At 40.6% G+C, this 24,036-nt stretch overlaps 1 protein-coding gene across 2 annotated transcripts in view; it reads right to left on the bottom strand.

The window, feature by feature from the left end:
* PDZRN3 (PDZ domain containing ring finger 3) overlaps window positions 1-24,036 on the bottom strand; it is a 145,069-nt gene that overhangs the window by 51,175 nt on the left and 69,858 nt on the right. The window contains exon 3 of one of the 2 annotated variants that reach the window (XM_086618969.1): window positions 3,202-3,225. The exons of the other annotated variant lie outside the window; for it this stretch is intronic. The gene's annotated coding sequence lies outside the window, so the exon portion shown is untranslated. The remainder of the gene's footprint in view (window positions 1-3,201; window positions 3,226-24,036) is intronic. 2 annotated transcript variants of the gene reach the window in all.

Raw genomic sequence — 24,036 nt, 5'->3', positions numbered from 1 at the left:
CTGGGGCTTCAGCACAGAAGAAAGAAGGGAGTGGGAGGCAGAAATTGTGCAGGAGAACAAAAGCCCTTCAAATAACTCTTTTAGACACATTTCACACTTTAATTGAATAAATTGTACAGAAAATCCTATGTCTGTTGTACACAGCTCCCCAGGTGCTCTCAGCTACTGTATCTGCAGCTGTTTATTTTCAAACTAGGTAATTTAATACACTTATATCTGTATGTATTGTACACGATATTTTAAAATCAAATGGCTGTGAATTTTGACTTGGAACAAAGCAAACACCCTATGAAGAGACACTGCCTCTCTCCTTGGACCTTACTGTTCATCTCTGACTATCTAAGCAACATTCAAAATAGCACGTTATGCTGAGACACAAGCTCTGTTTTCAACGGGCGCGTAATGTCACTAACATGACATACACGCACAAAAAAATGTATGTGTCATGTCAGTTGGCAAATCAGCTACCGCCTGGTGTTCCCCAAGGGGGAGGGATTCATGCATGAGGCTGCCAAAAGAAGGGTCATGATTCAGTTTGGCAGGGGCATAGCCTGGACACATTTTCCTTTAATTGCCCCTTGTCATGGGAGATGTGGTCCTGGGTGACACTGCAGCTAGAATAATATAGCAAATAAATACACACAATCTCATATATGCCAGAATCTCTAAATGCTCTGTTTATTTTGTCAGTGATCATTAAAGATAAAAATAATTAGCGTTTCATATTCTCCCACTTTTTCCAAACGTTTTTGCCTGAGTGATGCAGAAGTCAACATAAAGGAACCACAGTACATTAAGACAGAATCATTTTTCCTGGCTGATTTCTAATCTTATAGTCAAACTGCTTGTGCCTCACTTTGTAACTTCATCGGCACAGGGAAGAAAGGCTAAAGATACTTCCTAAGGCTCCCTGTAAAGCCTGATGGCTCAGGATGTCCTACAGTTTATTCACAGCGGGAAGCAGTGTAATTGTCAGCTCCATCTTTCTCCCCTAAAGAGCCTTTCTCTGGTGAAAGGAGGAAAAAAAATGTGAACATGATTTTACAAATTTGGCATATGGTAGAGCAACTGCAGAGGCTGAAAATGCCTTGGCAGCTACAAACTACAGGACAGAATACCGTTCTGCATGCAAGGACACCTCTCCTTTTGCAACTGTGCAATACACAAACCAGGCTGGATTTACTGGAGGTGCAGTTGCTAGAACAGGGTAGACTGGGGAGGAAGAAACTGCACGTATGCATATACTTCGGGGTGGCTTTGCTGGATATGAGGAAGATTGTAGGAAGGGCTGGAAGGGAATGGGCAGTGGAGGGAAGGGGGATGTTTTTTTGTATTAACGCGTGACTGAGATACATTCACAGGTAATGCATAATGCTTCCAGGAAGCAATCCTATGGTCTGTATATTATTATAGTGACCATATAGTCCCTTTACTGGGCTCAGATCTCATAAAACGACATAGACTGGCCATGAATGACCATGGAGGATTCCACTGTCACTAGGGTACCACTGGATGCAGATGTGTGCTGGTGTGTTTTATGTGTCCCCCTGAGACAGTAGTGCCATGGGAACGCTCTCCTGGCCTGAGGTCAGTTGGAGACTTTCTGGCCCACGGCAGAGGTTATGGCAGCAGCTGAACTGCAGCCAGGCATGTGGCAGAGGACGTGGCAGGGGGGCAGGGGATGGCTGTGGGGCAGTACCCTTGGCTGACGACCCAAAAAGTTGCACAGGACCTGGGCACCATGTCCTGAGGCCCCCAGGGAACCTGCACACAGAGCCCAACCACCTGGTTTTCCAGATGATCCTTTACGGGCACCAAGAGAAAGGTCTTTGTTTCACTTGTCCGCAATAAGCTCTCCGACTCCTTGTGCAATTATCATTACGAGTGTGTCCAGTGTTTGAAGGAGTCAGCCATTTAATTGTATAAAAGCAAAGGTTTCACCACAAAAGCTGCCAGGCACTCCTACAATTACCGTTTATCAGCCAAACAGAATATCCTCGGGTTATGTATTCATCAAATGTTTATTGATTTAAGCTTTGGGCATTTTGCAGGATTAGAAATTATTACTTCTGATTTAAATAGTGTTTAGAGGACAGAAATCAAATACAAAAGAGTGGATTTATATAACAACAGGTTTGTAAAGAATTGCACAACAGAAATATTGGAGAACATGAGCCTCTCTCCAACCTTTTGAAAGGAAAAACACAATCTCTATATACAGCGACTAGCCAAGTATTAAAAATAAAAGTGGGCCCATTTTTCACTTCAAGAGACGCTTTGCTCTTCCCTGTGACGCCGGTTGGAGTAGAGGATATCAGGTCCCCTGGAAATCTTTCCGGGTACTCGGTCGCTCAGGAGAGGCTGCTGTCTAATTACGAGGGGAATCGTCCCACCCACTTCTCTCCCACCAGAGGTGCAGCCATCGGCACGCAGTCCTGAACAGAAGCGACGCACTCTTTGGGAGAACAAAGCACTCCCAAGCTGCGTGTCCAGGATGTAGATATAAATATATTATGTATTGAACTGTGTCTCTGAAACAGCTTAATCATGTCACACTGATCATCCCCTGAATATGGAGCTCGTCTTTAAGCAGGGCTCAGCAGGGACGAGTCACACGCACTACGGATGAGCCACTGAACGCAGGTCTGTGGAATCTGCTGTGCCGTCGGGGCACGTTTTCTGTCCCACCTGCAGCCTTGCTCTTCCCTTAGAGAAGTTCATTTGAGGATATGTTTGTATATACCAAAGGTATTACCATTTGATGTACCTTGGCCCTTACAGGCTTGTCCTATATGTAGCCGTAAAAGGGTAAAATTTGTTTATAGCTGAAACCTGTTTCAAGCGAAGGGCATCTTGCTCAGTAATTTGTCAGTGGCTAAAGAGCCTGGGGCTAGGGGCAGACATTTACTTACAGAATCTTTAGACTGGTTTAAGCAGGCCTTTGGGACCTCCCTACCGACCAGCCTATAACATGCCCTTCTGTAGCATCTCTCTGCGCTATTTCTTTTAATTGACTAACCTCAACACTGGCTGTTCAAAATCACTTTAACCCAAACATGCCCCCGGTCTGAAGCTCCTAATGACCTTCCCCTGGCCCTAAACACATATGGCTGAGACAATGCAAACATCATTTGGAAGATGAGTAAATTCAATAACTCAATTACCACTGCACCAAAATAACATTTATCAAACACCGGCCACAGCAGTTTGTATCTTCAGCTCTCTCTGTTTCAATGGCACAGCATTTGGGTGAAAGTACCTAATCGATTTAGGAATGATTAAATAGAAATTTGTAACACTTGGCATTATTAAACCTTCAATCTTCATTACAACTGCTTAACGATTACATCATGGGCTGTGTAAAATAAATTAACAGTAGCTGGAAACAATCTCATCATAAATAAAGAAAGCAAAGGTATTAGACTAGTATTCAATAGAAAGTCTAATAAAAATACATATATTGTGGTGGTATTAGTAGGTTGTGAATACTGAGGTGAAGGTGTTTCAAGACTGAAAAACTCAAAAAGCCCAACAAAACCCCCCCAGCTAGTATCTAACATTGAACTCATTTATTTTAAAAGGTCTAATTTAGTGGTAGAGCCAGCAGCCTGAGGGCTAGAGATGAATAACAGGTCATCCCCTGCGTCCTCCTCGAAAAAGGAAGAAACACTTCCTTTACAGCCAGCCCAAACCAACCCAGGTTCTTCTTGTGGGCTCCGCACTCTCATCCTTTGCCTGAAGTTCAGTGAGTTTCTAGTTCCACCTGTTCCTTCAGACATCCAGGAGGGCCTCTCCTTTTCCTTTTTCAGGACCAAAATATTCCACGTTTTACATAAGTTAATTTTAAAAATAATTTTGAAAATCCTGTAAAATTGTTTCACCTATTTTCCTACCATCGTTGTTCAAAGCCTGATCTTCCCATAAACATCCAGGTTGCACAAACCATTCCCTGTATATGAGACCTATTTTGAAAGCATCACTACTGTTACTGCTAAACAAAATCACTAATTTCCTTTAAAAATTGCATCTGGCTAGCTATTACATAGATGCATTTGGTCTCTGGACCACTACAGCTTTCTACTTATTTATGAACTGCTAAACTGGAAAATTATTTTTAGCTAGGTTCCAAAAATAAAGTAGCCTTTTCTTTTATTTCCTACTAGCACGTCATCTAGGTGGTGAAAGAGAAACAAGCAATGAACCTGATCCTGAATGACTAATTAAGTAAAAACAAAAATAGAAATAAAAAGATTTAACAAATATTTACCAAATAGTACTCAGCTATTTAGAAAGTGTTATACAACACAGGGAGATTTTCCAACACATCAACTGTTATTATTACAATGAGAAATAATTTATATTACAGTTCTCCTCCTGTTAAAACTGGAATGTAGATTTAAGTCAACACATACCATGACATATAATAAATAATAAAACAAATGTTACTGACAGTGGTAAATATAGTCCCTTGCTTCTTTTTCAGAAACGAATCAAAAGAAAAGATGGCTACATTGGCTGCATTAAAATGGCTCAGGCCTATAATTTTCTTCTAGTCCCAAGCATATAGCAAATGCCGTTATTATGTTCAAAGTTGTGGTTTTTAAAGCTCAGAAAACAGGCCATTAAGCAAAAGCAATCAGCATGGAGTATAACCATTCAAGGCCCCCCCTTTTTTTTAAAGACATTTTTCTTAAGTGAATGGAAAGGGCAACCCCCCTTCCCCCCCCTAAAAAAAAAATAAATCTTCAGGTATAAAGGCAGCAATCTGTGAAATGAGCTGTAGGATAAACAAGATGGTTCCTAATCCTCTAAAGTTACGGCACACATGCCTACCGCTCCAGAAGGACAAACGAAGATGTACACGTAAGGCTTGGATTCCAAGTTCAGCATTATTAAACCAAAGACCATAAGGTTAAAATTGCAGTTATGAACTGATTAATTGATTTATACTTGTGCACCACGTGATTTAAGTTCTTGCTTGTTTACTTCCATCAAACCTTGCACATGTACATGCTCGACTCCATGCAAATAGATGCAATTAGAGTCCTCGCCATCAGGAGGGGGCTGCTTTATGTGTGCTGTTAATGCCTTGCCACAAAGGAAACGAGAAATTCCTGTTTAAAGTGAAAGCATCCACTTCAAACTTTACTGCTACTGATCACTGTAAGGTTATTTTCTGTCCTCCTTATCCCATCCCATAAAAACCATCTTTAGTATGAAGAGAAATGATAGGAAGAATGGGTAGAACGGAAAGCTGAAGAAGGCAGAAATATTAACTTGACTCCTCAAGGAATTACCAGTGTTCCCAGGGAACGCTGTCCCACCAACAGCGTTGTCATTACACACACCTTTGCTGCTCCAGAGGCAAGCTGGTGTGTGCATAAAACCAGACCTGGAATAATGGCACCATTATACGAAACACCAATAATGCAAATCAAGGTACTGTAATTAACAAAGTGTAACGTGGCAGTTACCTCTAGGTCCCTAGAATCAGAATTTTAACAGTTAACATTAATTTTGATGTATGTGTTTTAAACAGATTTAATCTAAAAATGTATTTTATGTCCTAAAACTCTGATGTTAATAGAGCAGACCTGAAAGTGAAATATTTGCCTCACTGAAATCAGTTTAAGTATTTACATTAACTTCAGCGTGTACTGAGTTAGCCCTAATCCAGCCCGTTTTGTAAAGTGACAGATATATTATTACAATAAAATGTTTGATCCCTAGAATATTTCTAAAGTATGTTTAAAAAAAATATGGCATGTTTAGAACATTTAAAGTGAAATTTGGTATAAATTGCTGCTAACTGTATTGCAGTCATTAACACGAAATACACAAAATGCTTTTCCCATACAGAGGAACGTGCGTACCGCATATCATTTAGTGCACAGGAGGGCTGTTGTTAATCTTCCATAAATAAGATTTTGGGAAGTTCTGCTCCTCTTACAAGCGAGTTCTGCTAATCATCTGTGAAGTCTCACATGTTAAATATAACAGTATTAAAGCCATGGATTGACTGTAGGCTGGGAACTGGAGAAGGTGTTTTATCTCAAGGCTACTGGTTTGATTTAACCCAGGTCTGTGGCTGCTGGAATTCATTCCAGCTGATTGAGCATCACTGTCCTGTGGGAAGGGGCTGGGTGAGCCTGGATCCCCCAGGATATGGGGAATGTCATTACAATCCTACAGCAATCAGTGTCCTTAAAACATAGCCAAGATGCTAAAAAACTCTGGAAGTATTGATCTGTTACTCCCAAGCAACAGGTTTCCAAGTCGTGTTGAAGTAATGGGGGAGAAAGTTTGTTCTGTTTCTGGCTGTTTCGTATCGAACCGTTTCTCTAAAACCAGAGCTTGTCCTTCAAAGACAAGGAAAGCTGGTGACATTGATCCAGAGAGATGAAGCGCATTTCGACACCCATAGCCTCAGAAGCCAAGTCCAAAGCTGTATGAAGTCAACAGAAGGATTTCTGTAGACTTCAAACACCTTCACATCAGGCTCTGGGGAGCGCACGTGTCCCGTGAGAACCTGAAGAAAGTATCAAAGGCTCTAGGAATTCAGATGCTTCCACTTAGTTTATTTTATGACCACACTGCCCTACATCAGATTCTCTCCTTGGCTCAATATAAACGTAACTTGTGTAAGGCTGGGCTAACATCATCAGTGCCACAGCCTCAGCAGTGCCCTTCCCAGAGCTGGCATCTGACTTCATCAAACCCTGTTGAGACAGATTCTGTTTTAATTATTTTTCCAAATAATATTATTTTGACCAGAAAATGTGAAATATGCCTTAATCTGTAATAGCCTAGGGAGGTGTATCTGCATTAACTCCTCGGGCTAGAATATAAATTTAGGATTTGGTTAGTGGTCTGAAATAATTCCCACTTTACTGTCTACAGTCGTTAACGTTTTGAACATCAGTGATGCAAACAAGTATTTCTAAGTCCATTATCTAAGGTTGATCCTGTATTCCATTTATATGGGCTATATAAATAAACTATTTATGCCATACATCCATGCTGCAGGATGAATGGACTTTGATACTGAATTTCTGAATCTTCATTTTAACCAAAATATTTGCAAGATGCTGTAAGTCCCACAATATCAGGGCATCTACTCAATAATTCAGGTAGTGAAAACAACCAGTGAGACACAGACAGCTACTTTTAAATGAAGATTGCAAAGGTGCTCCAACCACGACTAACGAATTAATAGTTGAGCCTGGTCCCAAAGCCTGTAACCGTGTGCATTATTTAACCTCTCTGACTGGGAGGTGCCGTAACACTGAGCTGTATCTACTTGGACTTTTAGTTCCGTTCCAAGATGCCTAAAGCTCGGACCGACAGCTGTGCATGGTTATCGGTGACAATGACTGGGCGTCTTTTCAAATGCTGAACTTTGTTAAGCTTTGTTTAGCTTTTGCAGACAGCTTTAAGACTTGCTACTGACGTACATCCCACTAAACTCTGCGCTAAGCTAACTGCGGAGTAATTGGCAGCAGATGTAGGGCACGACTGCCACAGGCACGACTGTCGTGTTATCAGTTCTCGGGACAGCAGATGATCCTTCCGTCTTCCTGGAAGAAAGACACTTGGAAATGATTACTAAACCAGCGATGTATCCCTCATGGTATGGCTATAACGATCGGTTGCTGTAGGGTGAAGCACACAATCTTTGGGAAACTGGGAACAGTTTGGACTCAAACACAGTAAAGATGTTTGAGTTCAGCTCTCTACACTTCCCTGTGGTAGTTGTTTTATTCTTGTTTATTTACAGAGAAATAAAGAGTATAACGTGGAACAGTAAAGCTAATCTAAACCACTTCAGCTAGACGTGTTTTAGTTGGCAGGGTAATAACAACTTAGCAAAAACCTCACAACAGCATTGGGTGTATCAGAGAACGAATGCAGCCTGCACTCATAAATGTCCAAGTGTTTATGGAGGAGGATAAATTTATTCCCAGAGTTCACCAGCTGCTACCGAGCAAGTTACCACTATTGTGTTTCCGATTTTCTATAGTTGTTGCTGGGCAGCTGTGCCTAGTCACTTAAATCATCTGGGCATAGCAGAGTGCTGGGAATGAGACACTGAGCATGCTGGTTGCAAAGAACCATCAAATTATCAGCTCTCTGACTACCTGACGCTATTTTAATTTTATATAAAACCTACACACCTACTCGTGTCAGTCTGGTGTTCGGAAGACGTTAGCACAGATACTCTGATTATGTTTGAATTCCAAAGGCAATAGAGCTACAGGATACCTGTAATCAAACGTAACCTCTGAGAAAGCAGCACTGCAGTGTACCTTCTCTGTACTGCCGTTATTCTCTAACTCATCCAGGGAAAGAATGTCTGAAGATACAGCAGGTGGTAGATTAAGCAGCACCAACGAGACACGTTGCCATGGGATATCCCAATCAGTTCAACTGTAAAATTAAAAGCCTGATAAAAATGGGGGAGAACTAATGACTTTTTCTTAAGAAAGAGTTTCAGCCTGTCGTGTTTCTCCTTCTTCCTGAACCCTTACGGTTGGGTCTCAAGAGACAAAGGACAAGAAGATGGCAAAATAGATGTCCTTTTAAATGGGAACATCCATCTTGTTAATTTGCTAGAGCCTACATACTGATTGGTGTTAAAGAACATAAAGCTCAAATGCACCTGCAGCCTCACTCCTTCTTTTTAATACATGTTTAAAGTTCTGAGGACTTAATCTAAAGTTGTGCTTAAACGAAGAAAAGCCTAGTGTAACCAGGTGAACTTTGTTAAAGAGCAATTTCAATTTCAAATGTAATTTTTGCATTGGTATCTGTGTTTGGCATTCTCAGACAAATTCAAATTTCTAAAGCTGAATTACAAACCTATGAAAAATGCAGTTGCTGCTTAGGTAGCAAACCAGCCATACTTGTACTGGTGCAAATGATCCCATTCTAACACAATAATCGAATGAGTTCCTCATAAACTGTTCTGTAATCCAATAAAGTAACAGCCTTTTTTTTAAACCTTTATCAATCTCAATCTGTAGTATTTACATACAGATAGGGGATGAAAGGGAACTGGAATAACTGACAAGCAAGCTGAGATGAATGAGAAATGACCCGTCATTATGGCAAAAAAGCAAAAGGCAGCATTAAGTAGAAACTTTATCGGGTAATTAATGATCTATCTGGGAATAATTACATGTGACTCACTGCTCCCATTTTCTTAAATGAATTTAAAAGCTATTAAATATCTCCTTAACAATAAACAGCATGGGAGATACTGCTTTGCTGCTTTTGTCCACAAAATTTTATCTTAATCAGTGAATATGGACAGTCTTAAGGAAGAGCGGATGAGCGGATACAGCTGCCAGGTAGTGAAGGATGTGCAGGCTTGTAAGAAAAGGGCTGGGATAAGCGATGAGAGGGTACAGAGCCTTATGGATCAGCAGTGTTACTACTGCCTACGTTGTATGGATCTCACTAGCAGGTGTATCTTTTTATGGCCACTACAATATGGGTAAGATGGCCCCAGCGAGTGCCTGTCACAAACACTCTAATTGGCGTTTCTGCCGTGCTAACACAGGACGATGTGGGAGAAGAATGTTCCACCACATGGATGGGTCTGAGTGAGCACAACGGTGCAAGGGGGGTTGGACTGAGGAAGATGCTCCACACAGAGGCAGTGCTTCCTCCCCTGAGAGCTCCAGTGTAACTCTCGTGGTGTTGCGCTACGTTCTCGTTAACAAAATAAATACAAATGGTGATGAGTGTAACCATGAGAAATAACCAAGAGGACTCAAATTAGGAAGTGTCTGACCCAGTGAGAGTTACAACTTCAGCAGAACAGACCGAAAATGCACTTTCATCCCCTTTTCCTACGCAAAAGGGTACGGCATTAATGTAGTTTGTGAATAGTGTGGATTTGAGGAGAGTACTGCACGTGGGTTTCTTACGGAGTACCCTAAAGACTAGATTACGATGAAAGTATTGGATGCATTATTTTAAAAATAAACCAATTCAACTCCTTTTTTTAATAGCACCCGGTGCTGTCAGTAGGGCTAGGGATGGAATGAGCCCTCCTAACAAACTGAACTGCTCAGGTCAGGCGACTCAAGCAAGGAACACTTTGCTTTTGCAACTTGGCTTAGGCAGAAGGAAGCTGCTGAATTGCTTGGGGCAGTGATGGCTATGTGCAAAAAGAGAATTTAAAGCTCCTGGGAATTTTAAAATTGAACTAAATAAATTAACCATTTCTATTTGGCCAAATTAATGCCTCTGTATCAAGTCCTGTATCAGTTCTACTTCTTCATCATGTTTTAGGATGAGATTATTCTGCCTTTGTTTTAAGATTCCATCCTATTTATCTGCCTAGACTGTAATATTTCTGGGTACAGTCTGGTTCTTATTCTGTGTTTGTAAAAGTGTGCATGATGCAGTCTGTGTTTCAGCTGCAATCATCCATAAAGAATGCAGCAGTCCAAAAGCAAAGAACACACCAACACAAAAGCCATCTTCATGGAGCAAAACTAACTCTTACAGTACACAGCTGTTTCACTTAATGGCTACAGCTGTTTTTTTCTAAAGCTAAAATTTGCTTAAAATTGTACAGAAATTTCACTTGTGAGTCTATTTTAATGCAATTCACATACAAACTAAGCATCCCACAAAAAAGAATTCCATCAAAACATCAGCAACCTTTAAATACTCTATTTCAAAAGACACAGCCTTTGCCATGAAGTTATTTTTTTTACCAAAAATACTACATTATGCAAACATGGTAAGTATAGGAGATGGCTTAGCGTCATTATCGGTGCTCTGCATGAGTGCTAATGACTTTGCATAAAGCAGACAAATTATTTTCACATATCTTCCCTCAAGTAGCTTTATGAAAATGCATGTAGTGATTGTGTACTTAGCTCTCCAATTAAATGCCAGCGAAAAAGTGACTTTGGTGCAGTTTTGCCACTTGATTTCATGGGATGATCCCATTCCCAAAAGTGATAGTAACCTGTTTTTATGCTAAAGGGCAGTGATTTGAAGGAGCATAGTAAAAATCTATAGCTGTTGTAGATAGCATTTAATTTCAACTCAATTAAATCACAATTTGATTGTGAAGACATTTGTTTTAAATATCCAAATGCAAGCATTCAAAGATAATGTTTTCATCCGAAAGGAAGAAAAATGAACACTTTTCAGGCAAAGTTTTACATTCTTCTGTATCAAACCATAGGCCACCTTCAGGTTTGACTTTTCATAGCACTCATAATGTATTTCAGATATACAGAAACTATATGTTTAAAAACAGGAGTTAGTTTAATCCTGACAAACTGAAAGAAATTAGTGCACGTAGACGTACTCCGTTTTGTAGTTATTCCCAAGCCAATGTATCTCATGAGGAAATAGCAGTTTTGCATAGTTAGGTACCTTGTATTCTACAAACTAGAACAGATGTATCTGTAAACATATTTGCTGTGAAGAGAACAGCTTTAACTGCAACTTTTGGATCCAGATCTGAACCAGTTCCCAGCTGTAGTGCTGGTTTTGACCATTTGCTAACCTTTCACTCGTGTTGCTTGCCTTAGAAAGTGGCTTAAACAGCTCGCCTGATCTTCCTCAGATAAGTTTTCTGGAACTAACATGCTGTGTTTAAAGTATTCTCAACCAATTAAATAGAAACACAACACAATGGAGGAACATGTGTGCAATCCTGTTTGTGAAACTTCAGATTCCCGAGATGCTAGTGGATTAAATTCTCCCACCTGCAGCATTTTTTTCTCAAAAAAATATATATAGAAATTCTACATTGAATGATAAATATGCAACAACTTGATATATATTACTTCAACTGTTTCATATCCCAGGATCAACAAGAGCATAAGGAGCATAAGAAAACAGTTGTGTTAAACTTTTTTGCACAAGAGGCATGTCCTCACAGGAGAGTTAGTTTTCATTAAAGAACTCCTCTTGTGTTTGCTTAGTTTGAAGCAGAGCAGCCCTCCTATGGAAATAACACCTGAGCTGAAGGAAAGGATTGTGCAAGCAGCTTGTGAGCTTCATGAGCTCAAGCTGCTGCTTCTGACAACACACAATTAAAAACAAGGCCGTACTTGGACTGGGAATTAGTGTGTGAATGAACTTGAGACAGGGCAGCACTTCATTGAAATTGCAGTTAATATTGAGCAGCCGAGCTCCAAAAGACGTGCCAGGTGGGGTTGGGAGCAATGCACCTAACCCAGCTAACCTTGGCCAAGTCTGCCAGTCTCCAAGTGGAACGCCCTTACCCAGTTCTCAGCTGATACAATAGATCACTCTGTTTCCAGTGCCAGTTTTTCCTAGCCAAGAAACGCGTGTTGAATTGCATCATAAGTAAAACAGGATTATTTGACTTCATTTCTATTGCTCCTGTATTCATAGCTTAGCAATTGTACAGTGAACGAACACCTCCCAAACGTGTGTGCTTCTCTGTATGTAAAAAATGACATGCCAAGTTTGGAGCAGTGTCCCTTTTTCTGCTTTCCCAGCTTATAGGGAAAATACGGCTAATTGTTATCTTTGGCCTCCGCATGACTATATGAAGGCGACGCATACAAAATGCGTGTTGACAGAAAGCTGAAGTGCCCTGCTTTTTTCTTTTTGATCATCTCAACTTTAAATAGCTTTGACTCTATGTAATTCTTCCTTTCCTCTTAATTTGCGGGTTGAAGAAGTGAAAACAACTGTTTCCAGAGATAAAACCAAGGAATTAAAATTATATTGTCCTTTAGTTCCTCGCTCCTATGCTGGTAAATTAATTCATAAATGGGAATATTAATACTTATGATGAAAATACATTCTATAATTGCCCTGCTTAATAGATAAAGGCCCAAGAGAAAGACAAAAGCAAAAAAAATGAATTAAAGAAAATTAGTGTTTTCATTTTGGGCATGAAGTTTTGAGTTGCAAATGAAGATAAGAAATTGAACCACATTTCCTGTTTATGTTACCAAGATTCTCATTAAGGTGTCTCCTCTTTGACCTATGTTGTTAAGAGAAAGAAACTAAGGCAAGCAAGCTTCTACTAATGAGAGACAGGAATACCCCTGCTTTTTCGCAATTAGAATAAATGTATTGGGGAGCCAGATGGGACCTTTAAAATTTTCTACAATTATATGCCTGCCACACATAATGGCAAAGACTCCACAATGGCTATTTTAAAGCAACACTTAAATGAATGGATTAGCAGGTTTTTTGTTTTGTTTTGTTTTTTTTTAAGATTAATTTTTCCCCCTTTGGTTGTGTTTTGATGTTTGGTGAGTTCTGGGGAAGAGAGGAGGGTGGGAAAGAGGTGATTTACTGGAATGCTTTCATTTAAAATGATAAATTTCTTCCAGCCTAACTAGAAACAGGTTTTTACTTGATAAAAGGAGATCTGAATGAATTAAAAAAAAAAAGCCTATGGTGGCTTTCATAAGCAGCAACTAATTCTGTTGTTTTTATCTAACTAAAACACCAGTGTTCTTGCTTCTACCACAACCCACGGTGTTACTTCTCTGCTTATAATCCCCTTGCTTTCCCCGTGTGCCTTTCACATCTCCTAAAGCTCCGTCACACCAGCTACTGCAAACCGTATCATTCTTGGATTTTAGGTCTTTCTGTGTATTGAGTGCTTTTTGCACGTGTGAATATAATTTTGTATTCTCACTACTTGCTGATCCAAGAACACCCTTTTGTCTTCAGAATACACATTTTCTGATGTTTCTAAAAAGTCTGGGAAAGAGTGACAAAAGGAGTTGGAGTGCTTGTGCTCAAATATACCATTTTAGTTCAGTGACTTCAGAGGGATTTGGTTTTGTACATTAGATACTAGCAATCTCCGAAAATTGGACCCCTTCAAGATGTCTGAAACTGGACATTACCACGTGATGTGAAAAGAGAGGTCAATCCTACAGAGAGTGACTGAGCATGTTTTAATTGGGTACTCCAGTGTAGTTCAAGCACGTATTTCCAAACCTCACACTGCCTTTCCCAGAGACCTCATGTGCACTCACATTAGAGAGCCTGTGCCAAGAATAGGTGGGTATTTGAGTGAGTTTGGATGACCCTAAGGAGGAGGAAACGCCATACAAGGAGTCTATCTCAATATGAGTACAACAGAAGACTGAAAAGCTGCTCCAAAATTTGAAAACCAGTCGTGCTTTGCTTGATTTAAATCTGGAGATAATGCAGGAAGCAAATAACTAGTACCAGTCTTAAATCTCTCTGTGGTATATGGACCGTGGGTTTACTTAACTGCACTGTTTGCTGAAAACAGTCATTCAGGAAAACATCTTTTGGCACTATAAACAAAGTCCAATTATTTCATTTTACCGTGGCATTCAACAAAATTACCAATAAATAAAACGACTGGCAAAGCTTTAAGATCCATGAGAGTATCCAGCAGTGTAGCAAACAAAATGATCTAGTTATGACTGTTATAAAGTGGGTAATAGACACAGTGGGCCCAATTTTCCAAACTTTACAATAATTTGAAAAGCCCTGCAGAGTGCTTGCTTTTCACTTGCTCATCTTGCCTCCTTCACTGGGGCTCATAATTAATTTAAACTGTGTAATTCAAGAACAGTTGTTTCATTGTACAGCCAACTTTGTAGAGTTCTAAAATTATGGGAACGCTTATTGGAAGTAATTACGGAAAAACTGAAATTGCAATTACATCTGCCTTGGTCGCTTGCACTGAATTTCGCAGTGCTAAGGTACGTCTGTTCCGTGCTCATGGAAGTGGGCAATGGCTCGGGAGCTGCCTCACTGCAGGTAAGACTCACTCACTGTGATGCTCAGTAGGGTAAATGAGCCAACATTAGGGACCTCGTTGGCAAACCTAGATTGCTGTCTGTATAGGTGTACCTCTATACCAGCTACCTTGGGACAGTATATACTGTCCAAAAATGGCACGAGAGCAGGCTGGCTTTCAGTGGAGTAGTACTGCTAGGAAATGACAAGCCAGGAGAGCCTCTTCCCTGCACCCCGATACTGTGACATAGCCTGTGTAGGCTTCACCCATAAATTGGCACAGAAATAGGTTTTCCCCTTCTCTTGTAAGGGATGCTGTTTGCCTGAAATGTAGCGTTTCCTGGTGTGGTGGTCCTGAACGTGAATAAGGGCTATTTGCCCAGAAGTCCACACTGCAGTGCTCAACAAAAGTTAGGGCTTGTCTAAACTTCGGAAGGATGGGATATGATTTCAAGACAATTGAGATGAAAAGATTTCTGCCTGTCAGCTTAGCTGCTTGCCCTGACCCTGTGAAGGCTGTCAGCCCCTCACAGTTACAAGGCAGAACCCTGCAACTGCGGTGGAACGGGCGCTTATAGACAAGACGTTATTGACGGTCAGCTGATGAATGGTAACTCATTAAGCCGTGGTAATATTATTGCTTGCGATGCTCTGTCCATACAGTTAATCAATTTTCTAAGTGAATGAAACTGAGTTAGGGCCGCTTTAATTCCAAATGAGAATGTCGACACAAGCATTTAGTGAAGTTTGACTAATCCATTTAAAACAAACCTAGATTTGTTTCTCTCAGGAGCTGTATGTAGATAACTCTGGGACAGGTTCAACACAGCCCGACCTCATCCAGTCCTCACCCTACAGAGGTGGAAATCCCGCACCACAAGACAAGGTCATAATGATGAATATCTTAGCTCAGTACCTGCTGAGCTGTGATTTGATACATGTTACATGTGGCAAATATTTAGGTACTTTTCTCAAGTGGATGATGAACAGGGCAAGATAAAACATTAATGCAGAAAAAGAATATAAGTGACTGTTAATGAAATCAGCTCATACATTTACTCTCCGTGTGTTATCAGCATCCTACCTCAAGCATGCAGAGATGAACAAACCAAGTTGTAAGAGCAGAGCAGATTTGGTTAAGAAAGAGAGCTAATAAAAATTTAGGAAACAACATAGAAGTTTTTTCTATCAGTACTTCTGAAGGTGCATTAGCCATTCAGTCTTCATTCATGGCCCTTCTCAGAAATGTGTGCAGCTTGTCTCATTTTTACCTGCACAGCAGCGAAAGAATAATAGCAACACTGAGAGTGTTAACGCCCTTTGAACTCCCACTATGCTTCAGAGTTAACAGGCCACTGCAAGGAATTGTGCCATTTCTCATTTCTCTGAAAGCTTATTTCACCTTGGCATCTTTTAGACCTGCCCTTCAATTTATACGTTGAAGATTTACTTCATACCCAAAGGGACTACAGACTTACTTTGTCTTCATGGTAAATGTTTTTTGTTTGGTTGGTTGTTGGTTTTTTTTTAAGTAAAGGGCTGGATGGAAGCACCATGAAAGTGAAATCAAAAAAAGAAAGAAAAATAAGGTTTAATATAGAACAATAGTTGTTTTATCAAATAATCCACAGAAAACACGGGGAAAGCAAAGCACTGATAGAGCGTGCCACCCAGAAGAAATATCACACTGAGCCCAGAGACCTGAGAAGACACCCTCATCTCCTTGAAGCTGATGGGAATTTTGCCACTGACTTAGTGGAGATGGGTTTACACCCACACTATCTAAAGAATGCTTAGCTGCTGAAGCACATGATGGCAGCCACCCCAGAAAAACACCAGCTTGCTGAGCCATGACATACGCTGACTCAATCCAAAACTTGTTCTTAGCTCAAGGACTGAGTTTTTGGCATGACTTTATCCCTGCTCTTGTTTAATGTGCCACAGCCTTATGTGGGGATGGCACAAAGCTAAGTGAGAGAAATCTTCCAACAAACATGAAATGGAGATGACAGGAGCACAGAACAGCCAGGACACTGAATAGTGGCAGGACAAGAGATGACTGAGAGTAATTACGAAAGGAAATATTTATTTCCTGCCTGAAAAATTCAGAACAAAATCAATCAATTAAACTTGATTTCATCCCATGAAAAGATAAATTTTTGGAAAGGTAATAAAAAATACCTGAAAATACTGAGCAGCACTGCCTGTGTTCAAAATATTTTGAATCAGACAACTGGTTTCTTTCTGTAGAAGCAGTCAGGTCATTCACCTGTGTGTTCCGGTAGGCAGAAAAATCAAGTTAGGGATAAACACAGTTTTATTGAAGTGACTGTTCAGAGCTCCTCAAAAAGTGATGTGACTCGCTCAGCCACTGTCCCATGCCTCACTAATGCCCAAGTCATCCCCTCAAGTCATATGGTCATTCTGTTGGGTTAATATAGATTTGTGTAACAAAAGTATCAGATTATTTTAAATGCTAACCTGCCTCCAAGTAGTAATTACAGTAACAAAAGAAGCCAGCACCTGACACAACTGGGCATCTTTGTTTTCTCTTCCTGTTCACCCGAAATAAACCACCAGCAAAGTCCCTAATTGGCTCTAAGCACTCGTTGGTTCAACACATAATCGATCTTTTAACCCACTCACAACAGACTTGGTGCACCACAATTAAGACTTCTTCATACCTGCCTACCCAGTTCAATACAAAAATATTCAAATAGTTCAGTACAAAAAAGTCCAGAGCTTTGAAACCATAGTGAAGCCAAGTAAAGAGACTTTTTGCAACCAAACAGCATATCGTCCAGTGCAGACTGCGACAACTCCGGCCGTGGGCAAAGGAAAGGTTTTCCTGAGAGATATCCCTTAGCAAATGAGATATAGCACGAAAATCTAGGAAGTGCCTTTCACTGTGTTTTCTCTAAAGCAGTCTCCAAAGAATACATTTCAGGCAACCTTGTCGTTGCTCAATGTGAAATGGACCAAAAGGTGAAAGACTGGTACTGCTTCCATCCTCCTGGGATTGCCAGCCACTTACAAAGACTGTTTAAATGCTCTCATTAACTAACGACCCGTCTTCCAAAGATCCTTTCATGTTTCTGTTAGGCTGGCATAATTTCCATCTGATATTTTTTAACTCAAAAAGAATTTTGCACAGCTGGCTGAAAGCTTTTCCTGCTTACCTGGTGGTAAGAATCCTGAGTACCATAAATTTGGGGCTCAGCAATGTTCTTGCTACCTATTGATCTTTATTTTGACTAATATTTACAGGAGAAAGATACTTAATTCTAGAAAATACCTGTAAATTACTTGATACTGTGCATGAAATGAGCTCACACCCAACTCAATACAGGCATGAGAAGAAGTAATATAGTACGTGAGAAAAAATTTGCTTTAAGGTGATGCATTACTTTTTGGGCTAGGTATTCCAGCTCCATTCCCTTCTTGTTGTTTTGGATGCTGAGGAGCTATCTACCCCTGCACCTCTATAGCCTGAGCACATCCCTTTCCCAGGGAAGCCAAGGTAATTGATTAAGAAGAGAACTGCCTAGTTAGCCACCTGTCCATTCTTCAGCAGGGAAAGCCTTGACCATGTGTTATATCCTAATCTCTAGCGTTACAAACAGGTCCTGGTTTTCCTAGAATTAATGGTTAAAGACGTATCGATCTAGATGCGAGAAAGGTCACACTCCCAAAAGCCAGACACATAAAAGAGAAAAATGGAAATGAAATGGCTTTACTCTTCCAACTGTGTGTTATGGCTGCTGAGCTGCAAAGCATCTTTCCAAAACTGTTTGTCTGCATATAGGACTGAGACGGGGAGTTAAAATTTGCCTTTGCTACAATATCCCAGTTTACTATATTCCAGTTTGCAACATCCCAACTTTTACAAGCCTCACCATCACAACGATACCATATTTTAATCACAGTGAATGTCACCTTCATATTAAAATGATCCAGATCGTTTTCAGTGTATGTGATTCGGCAGAGTCCTCTGAGGCTGGAGTATGCCCGTGGTATTATTCATTGTTTTATACTGAATGAAGAGAGAAACTAATTCACTGTCCTTTTGTACTGGCAATAGAATAATGCATGTGATTTTCCACTCTGAAAAGATATTTAATAATCCCATTTAGTGTAGAGTTAAACATTTCATTGTTTGCCATGACTAATCCACAGATTTGAAGGGAAAATTCCACTTTAAAGTGTAATGGAGCTTCTCTGTTCCTTCACTTTTGAATTAGTACTAACACAATTTTGAAAATAAGTACCAATTTGTGGAGATAGTTTGCAGCATGTGTTCTAACACACTTACCATAAGTACAGTGAAATAGAGAGTGCTTTGGATAACAAATGCAAATTCGGTCAGACTGGTAAAACCAGTGCCATCTTCGCTTAGAGAAACCACCTAATTAAATGAATAAACTTATTCTGATAGATGTTCAATGAAGGATGCAGAATGGGATTATTATACTCCATCAAGCACCCTTTTGATGTTTAATGAAACTACAACACCAGGTAAATTATGGTTTTGTGTTCACTGCACACTTTTTAATGAGATTATAAAGAAAATCTCAATATATTACAAGTGGGTCAAATATATTTTTATATCTCTGTCTGGAGAGACAACCTCCAGAATGATCATTGAGAAACATGCAGCTGACTGCCCAGAGAAGATTTAAATAAACACGCTGTTATTAAAACATAGAAACCACATAACTGTTACTATTTACTGACAGTTTTAAGCATCAGACTGCTTCTGAATCTGTCATGGCCAGTGGATACGCTGATAAAAATACGTAAATATTTATGGGTGCACAGTAATGAATGCTAATAACAAATTCTATTACAGTTTGTGTAAGGAAACACAACTGTCCCAACATTTTGTATATTTCCATAATTATTTTAAAATAACACTGTAGGTATCAGTACGAAGGGGATACAGGCACTCCAGCATCACGTGCCTTGAAGCGTGTGCCGCACTGCGTGGGGTTACAGCCCTGATAACACTTCCAAGTAAATGAGGCTTATTATTTAAATACCTCAGTCATACAAGCTCTTTGTCAACTTCAAGTCATTTGTATATGTCATACCTCTATGTATGAAGGCGACACCAGTACAAAAGTGCTTTCTGTTTAACTAACCCTGCTCCCGGTGACAGCAATGATCGAGCTCCTTCTGACTTCCAGAGAAACTCAATCAGGCTGAATGAAAAGTGCAGTGGAAGCTCCCACCTGGAACAAACCACGGCACCAAGCCACTCAGTTACTTCTATGTCTCTCTTTCTCACTAAACCAGCCCCCAAGACTGCCCAAACCACTGAGCTACTTCAGTCACGTTTGCAAAGATCGTTTCCTTCTCCTGAGCAAAAGTTACATTGGCCTTTTGTCCAAAACGGAGCTGTACCCACCTCAGGCTTGAAACAAAGAGAACAATTTCATCACCTCTGATTTTGCCGTAAGGAGGAACCTGCAGCGCTAGAACCGAGCCCGCTCAATGTGTGTGGGGGCAGGACCCATTCATCTGGCACTTCTGCAAGCCAGGCATTCTGTTTGCAAAACAAAGTCTTTAAATCCTGGCCAAATGGCCAAATCACTCTTCCTCCACTTGTCAATGCTTCTGGTTGTAAAAAGACAAGTTGTCTGGGGAAGGCTGGATGCATGTCTCAGCAGTCTGAATTGGATGTGAACTAATTGGAAACTTCACTGGAGATGAACTGATCTCACATGTGTTCTCTGCCAACCAGGCAGCGGCCAGCAGTCAAAGGAGGGCCAGATTGAAAAGAATGATTCTAACACTACAGAATTCATGTTGCATTTTCTCCTGAGATGATGGTGTTTGATGGCTCTAATGCATCACACGTTTCAGGACCTGCTGGGAATTGTGACCAGAGACAGACAAACATGATGTCCTCAGGCTCAGATTTGTGGAATTTGGGAAAACTTTCAGCTTCATTTGCCTCTAAATCCTCCAGAGCTAAAAGCAAGATTTGTGTGACAGCCATGTGACGTAAATCGAGTACATGTATTCAGCAGTTACAATTTTGATAAAAGTTTGTTGTTTTTTTTTTTACTTGGAGACTTATAGCTGTCAATAATACCAGTTCCAATGCTAGAAGCATATATCATGCAATGAAACTTGCATCTCAGGGAAAAGATTAACACTCTTTTTCACTGAATCAACAAGAAAAACTTGATTACCAGGCTTGGAAATACTGAGTAATTTTTTTCTAAAAAGAACAAGGATAGCCTTGACACTCATCTACAGCCCACCCTACTGACTCTTTGCTGTCAGTGCAGAAGGGCAGCCTTCGTAAGTTATTTACACTTAGCTAAAGTCCTGTTGTTGCACTAAGGAATGTGACATACTGAGATAATGTCAGAAGCCACCAAATTGCAATTAATATTAATAATGAAATGGAATACTCTTACTTTAACTCCTCATTCAGAACTGATTAAAAGTTAGTGAGTTTTTACAGGCTTTGGTTTAGGCTTTAACACCTGTGAAGTCAACGAGATTGAGAAGGTGCTCAGGTGTTTTGTTAATTGGGCTGGCTTGAAGCATGCACTTTTGTAGGTCTGCTGAGGCCTTTGGCTCTCATGGACGGTTGTTCCTACCCCTAGCTGTCCACTTTGCGCTGATGCCGACTGCTGCCGGTGTAGCAGGCAGCACGTATCCATACATCAGCCTAGCTCGCTTCTGCGTCTCACGCTCCCCTCGCCAGTGCTTTAGGCTGAAGTGCCAGGCTGTGAACCGGGGCACCTGAAGTGCTGACACATGTCCCATTCTGTCACCCTTTCTAGAGGACACTGATGCTGGAAGGCAGAGTGGTGTTAGGTGAACAGCTGGAGGTGAGCATGTCTTCAGCCACTGCAGCCAAATCTGCCACATCTCATCTGTCAGAGCACATGGTTTATGCATTTAGCTTCACGTGTATGCAACCTCAGGATTACCAAGTTACTACTTTAAATACAATGCATTAACCTGGATGAGATCAATTAAAGAAAAACACAAGCAACAACTGGACCATCTGAGCGCTTCAATAAAAACCATATTGTTAACACAATTTAGAGAAAACACAGGATGCTTAAACTTTGCACATAATTTAATAATATTCTTCAGGAGGAAAAAAAAAAGATGTTATCTGCTTGCTTGATAAATGCTTCAAACTTACAGAGGTCTGATCGTCATCTGTTTTAAGTCAAAGTGACTTCATTTAAGTCAGAGAAGCCAGGAAAGCCAACAGCTGATGAAGAGCTGGCCCTAGTTTGCTATTCACCAATCTTCAGGGAAATCGTAAGATTATGGACAGAATACTTTCTTTCTCCAAGATAACGAAATACAATATCCCTAGAGTAGCTCTTGTCTACCCTCAAATTCAATCTGGAAAGCCTTTCCTCTTTTCTAAGCTTTTTGTAGAATTTCTGTTCTATAAATGTAGCCTTTCCAAGTTTATCAGCATTTTTAATGTGTTAAAGCTGTTGTTCCGTTTTTGGCCACAGCTCCCTCTTTTCCTGACTCCGCTCAAAAATTTGAAACCTGTTCTTTTCCTGCTCCTTTCACTCTTCATGGAAGTTTCTTCCCCTCTTTTCTTTTGTGAACGGAAATATTTGCTCTAGTTACAGCTCCCCTTGAGTCTCTCCATTGCGTCTCAGCTTTTGGACCTTTGCTGTGCCATGTGTACGTGTTTGTGTCCATGTGTGGGACAGAGCAAACCAGTGTGGATGAGTCGAGATCTCAGGATTGTTTGCTTTATGGCAGCACTCATCACCATCACACCTAATATGTATTATAAAAGTAAACTGGATTATAGATAACCTCTCAGAGGCAAGAACTGAACAACGTGTTCTTCCAATGTTTATAGTGCTGTAGTGCCATCTAGTGAATTGTCTACAGTAAATATTCTAGTATGTGAGTAAACTCCATTTTTGCATTGATAAAACAGATTTACTTTTAAATTCAATACTGAATATATAGATTGTTGTTCTCTCTGAGTGTGCAAAATTCAGTACAAATAGTGATCATATAAAACAAAATTGTTAACTAATGTGATTTCTTAAGGTGCTGTGAAGTGTTGCATTTCCAAGGCACTCGGGTTGCACATGATTTAACATTCCATTGCATGTATAAAACTTGATTCTTAAATCTTTGATAAAGCCATTCCAAGTAGAAACAAAGGAGCTTTAGTTAACGGTACCCAGTTTGTAGACTAAACATACAACTTGTATAATCGGTCTCAAAAAGCTGTTTACACTATTTGCCACATTTGCAAAGGACTGTGTAAGGGCTTGTTGTGTACCTAGAATATTTTCTTGAAATCTTAAATCCTGCACAGCTTCTTATTTGTAGCAGATGCTCAAAACTGCCTAGAAAAGCAGCTCAAGAGCCAATGGCATCAAATGGGAAATTTCACATTTAACCCTTCCCCATCCCTCCAGGTGGGATACAGTATTTCTTTCACTAGGGCTTCACCTCCTTCAGATGAATGGCACTTTGAGTTAGGGCTTGGCACAGCATGGGCCACTGACTCGGTGGTGCCCAGGGCTGTGTCCAGCCTGCCCCATGGGAAGAGCCTGGGATGTGCACCTGGTTCGGCGATGGGCACAGGAGTGAAGACCTTTCGGGGTGTCACTGCAGCCCCCCAGCACCCTTTGCAGCAGGGCTGCTCTGCATCCAGCTCCCTGCAAACCCCACCTTTTCCCCTGGCATGGTACCACGGCGGTACGGTCAGCGGATGACAGGTTTTGGCACATGAGCTACCAGTGCCATGTGGGAGACTGGAGCAAGACGAGGCGTAACACAGGCAGCTGCGGAGCATGTGCGAGGGGTGGGCACCCCAGTGGGGATGCGGCGGGAGTCCCGTGAATAATCTGCCAGTCTGGATAAATTTGGGTGTAAGTGACATTGCTGTCATTAATCAGTTTGAGAGAGAAATGAAAAAACATTGTCCACCTGGTACCATTTGCTTACAGACATGGTCAAGTCCCAAGTACAAATAGTTCAGAAACTACTAGAACACCTTGTAAGATGTCAGTGAATCATCAGGCATTGTTTTTAAAACTCTCTCATCATGTCCTCTGAGTTTAAACATTTCTGTGGAAAATATCATGCCATCAAAAGTGCTTTGTTTTGCTATATCTGTTTCTGTCTCACCTCCACGGTTAATGCTTTCTGTGACACTGTGGGCTCCTAAGATGATGGGGTTCCTACCAACCCAGACTTAAAAACCAGTCACACTGTGTGATGGGCTGTCACAATCTGCCCGAAGGATTGCAAATCAAGGACTGCATCCAA

The sequence above is a fragment of the Tauraco erythrolophus genome, chromosome 12 (genome assembly GCF_009769465.1).
Source record: "Tauraco erythrolophus isolate bTauEry1 chromosome 12, bTauEry1.pri, whole genome shotgun sequence".
Classification (NCBI taxonomy): Eukaryota; Metazoa; Chordata; class Aves; order Musophagiformes; family Musophagidae; genus Tauraco; species Tauraco erythrolophus.
The sequence above is the reverse complement of the archived record's forward strand: the minus strand, read 5'-3'. Positions and strand labels throughout refer to the sequence as shown.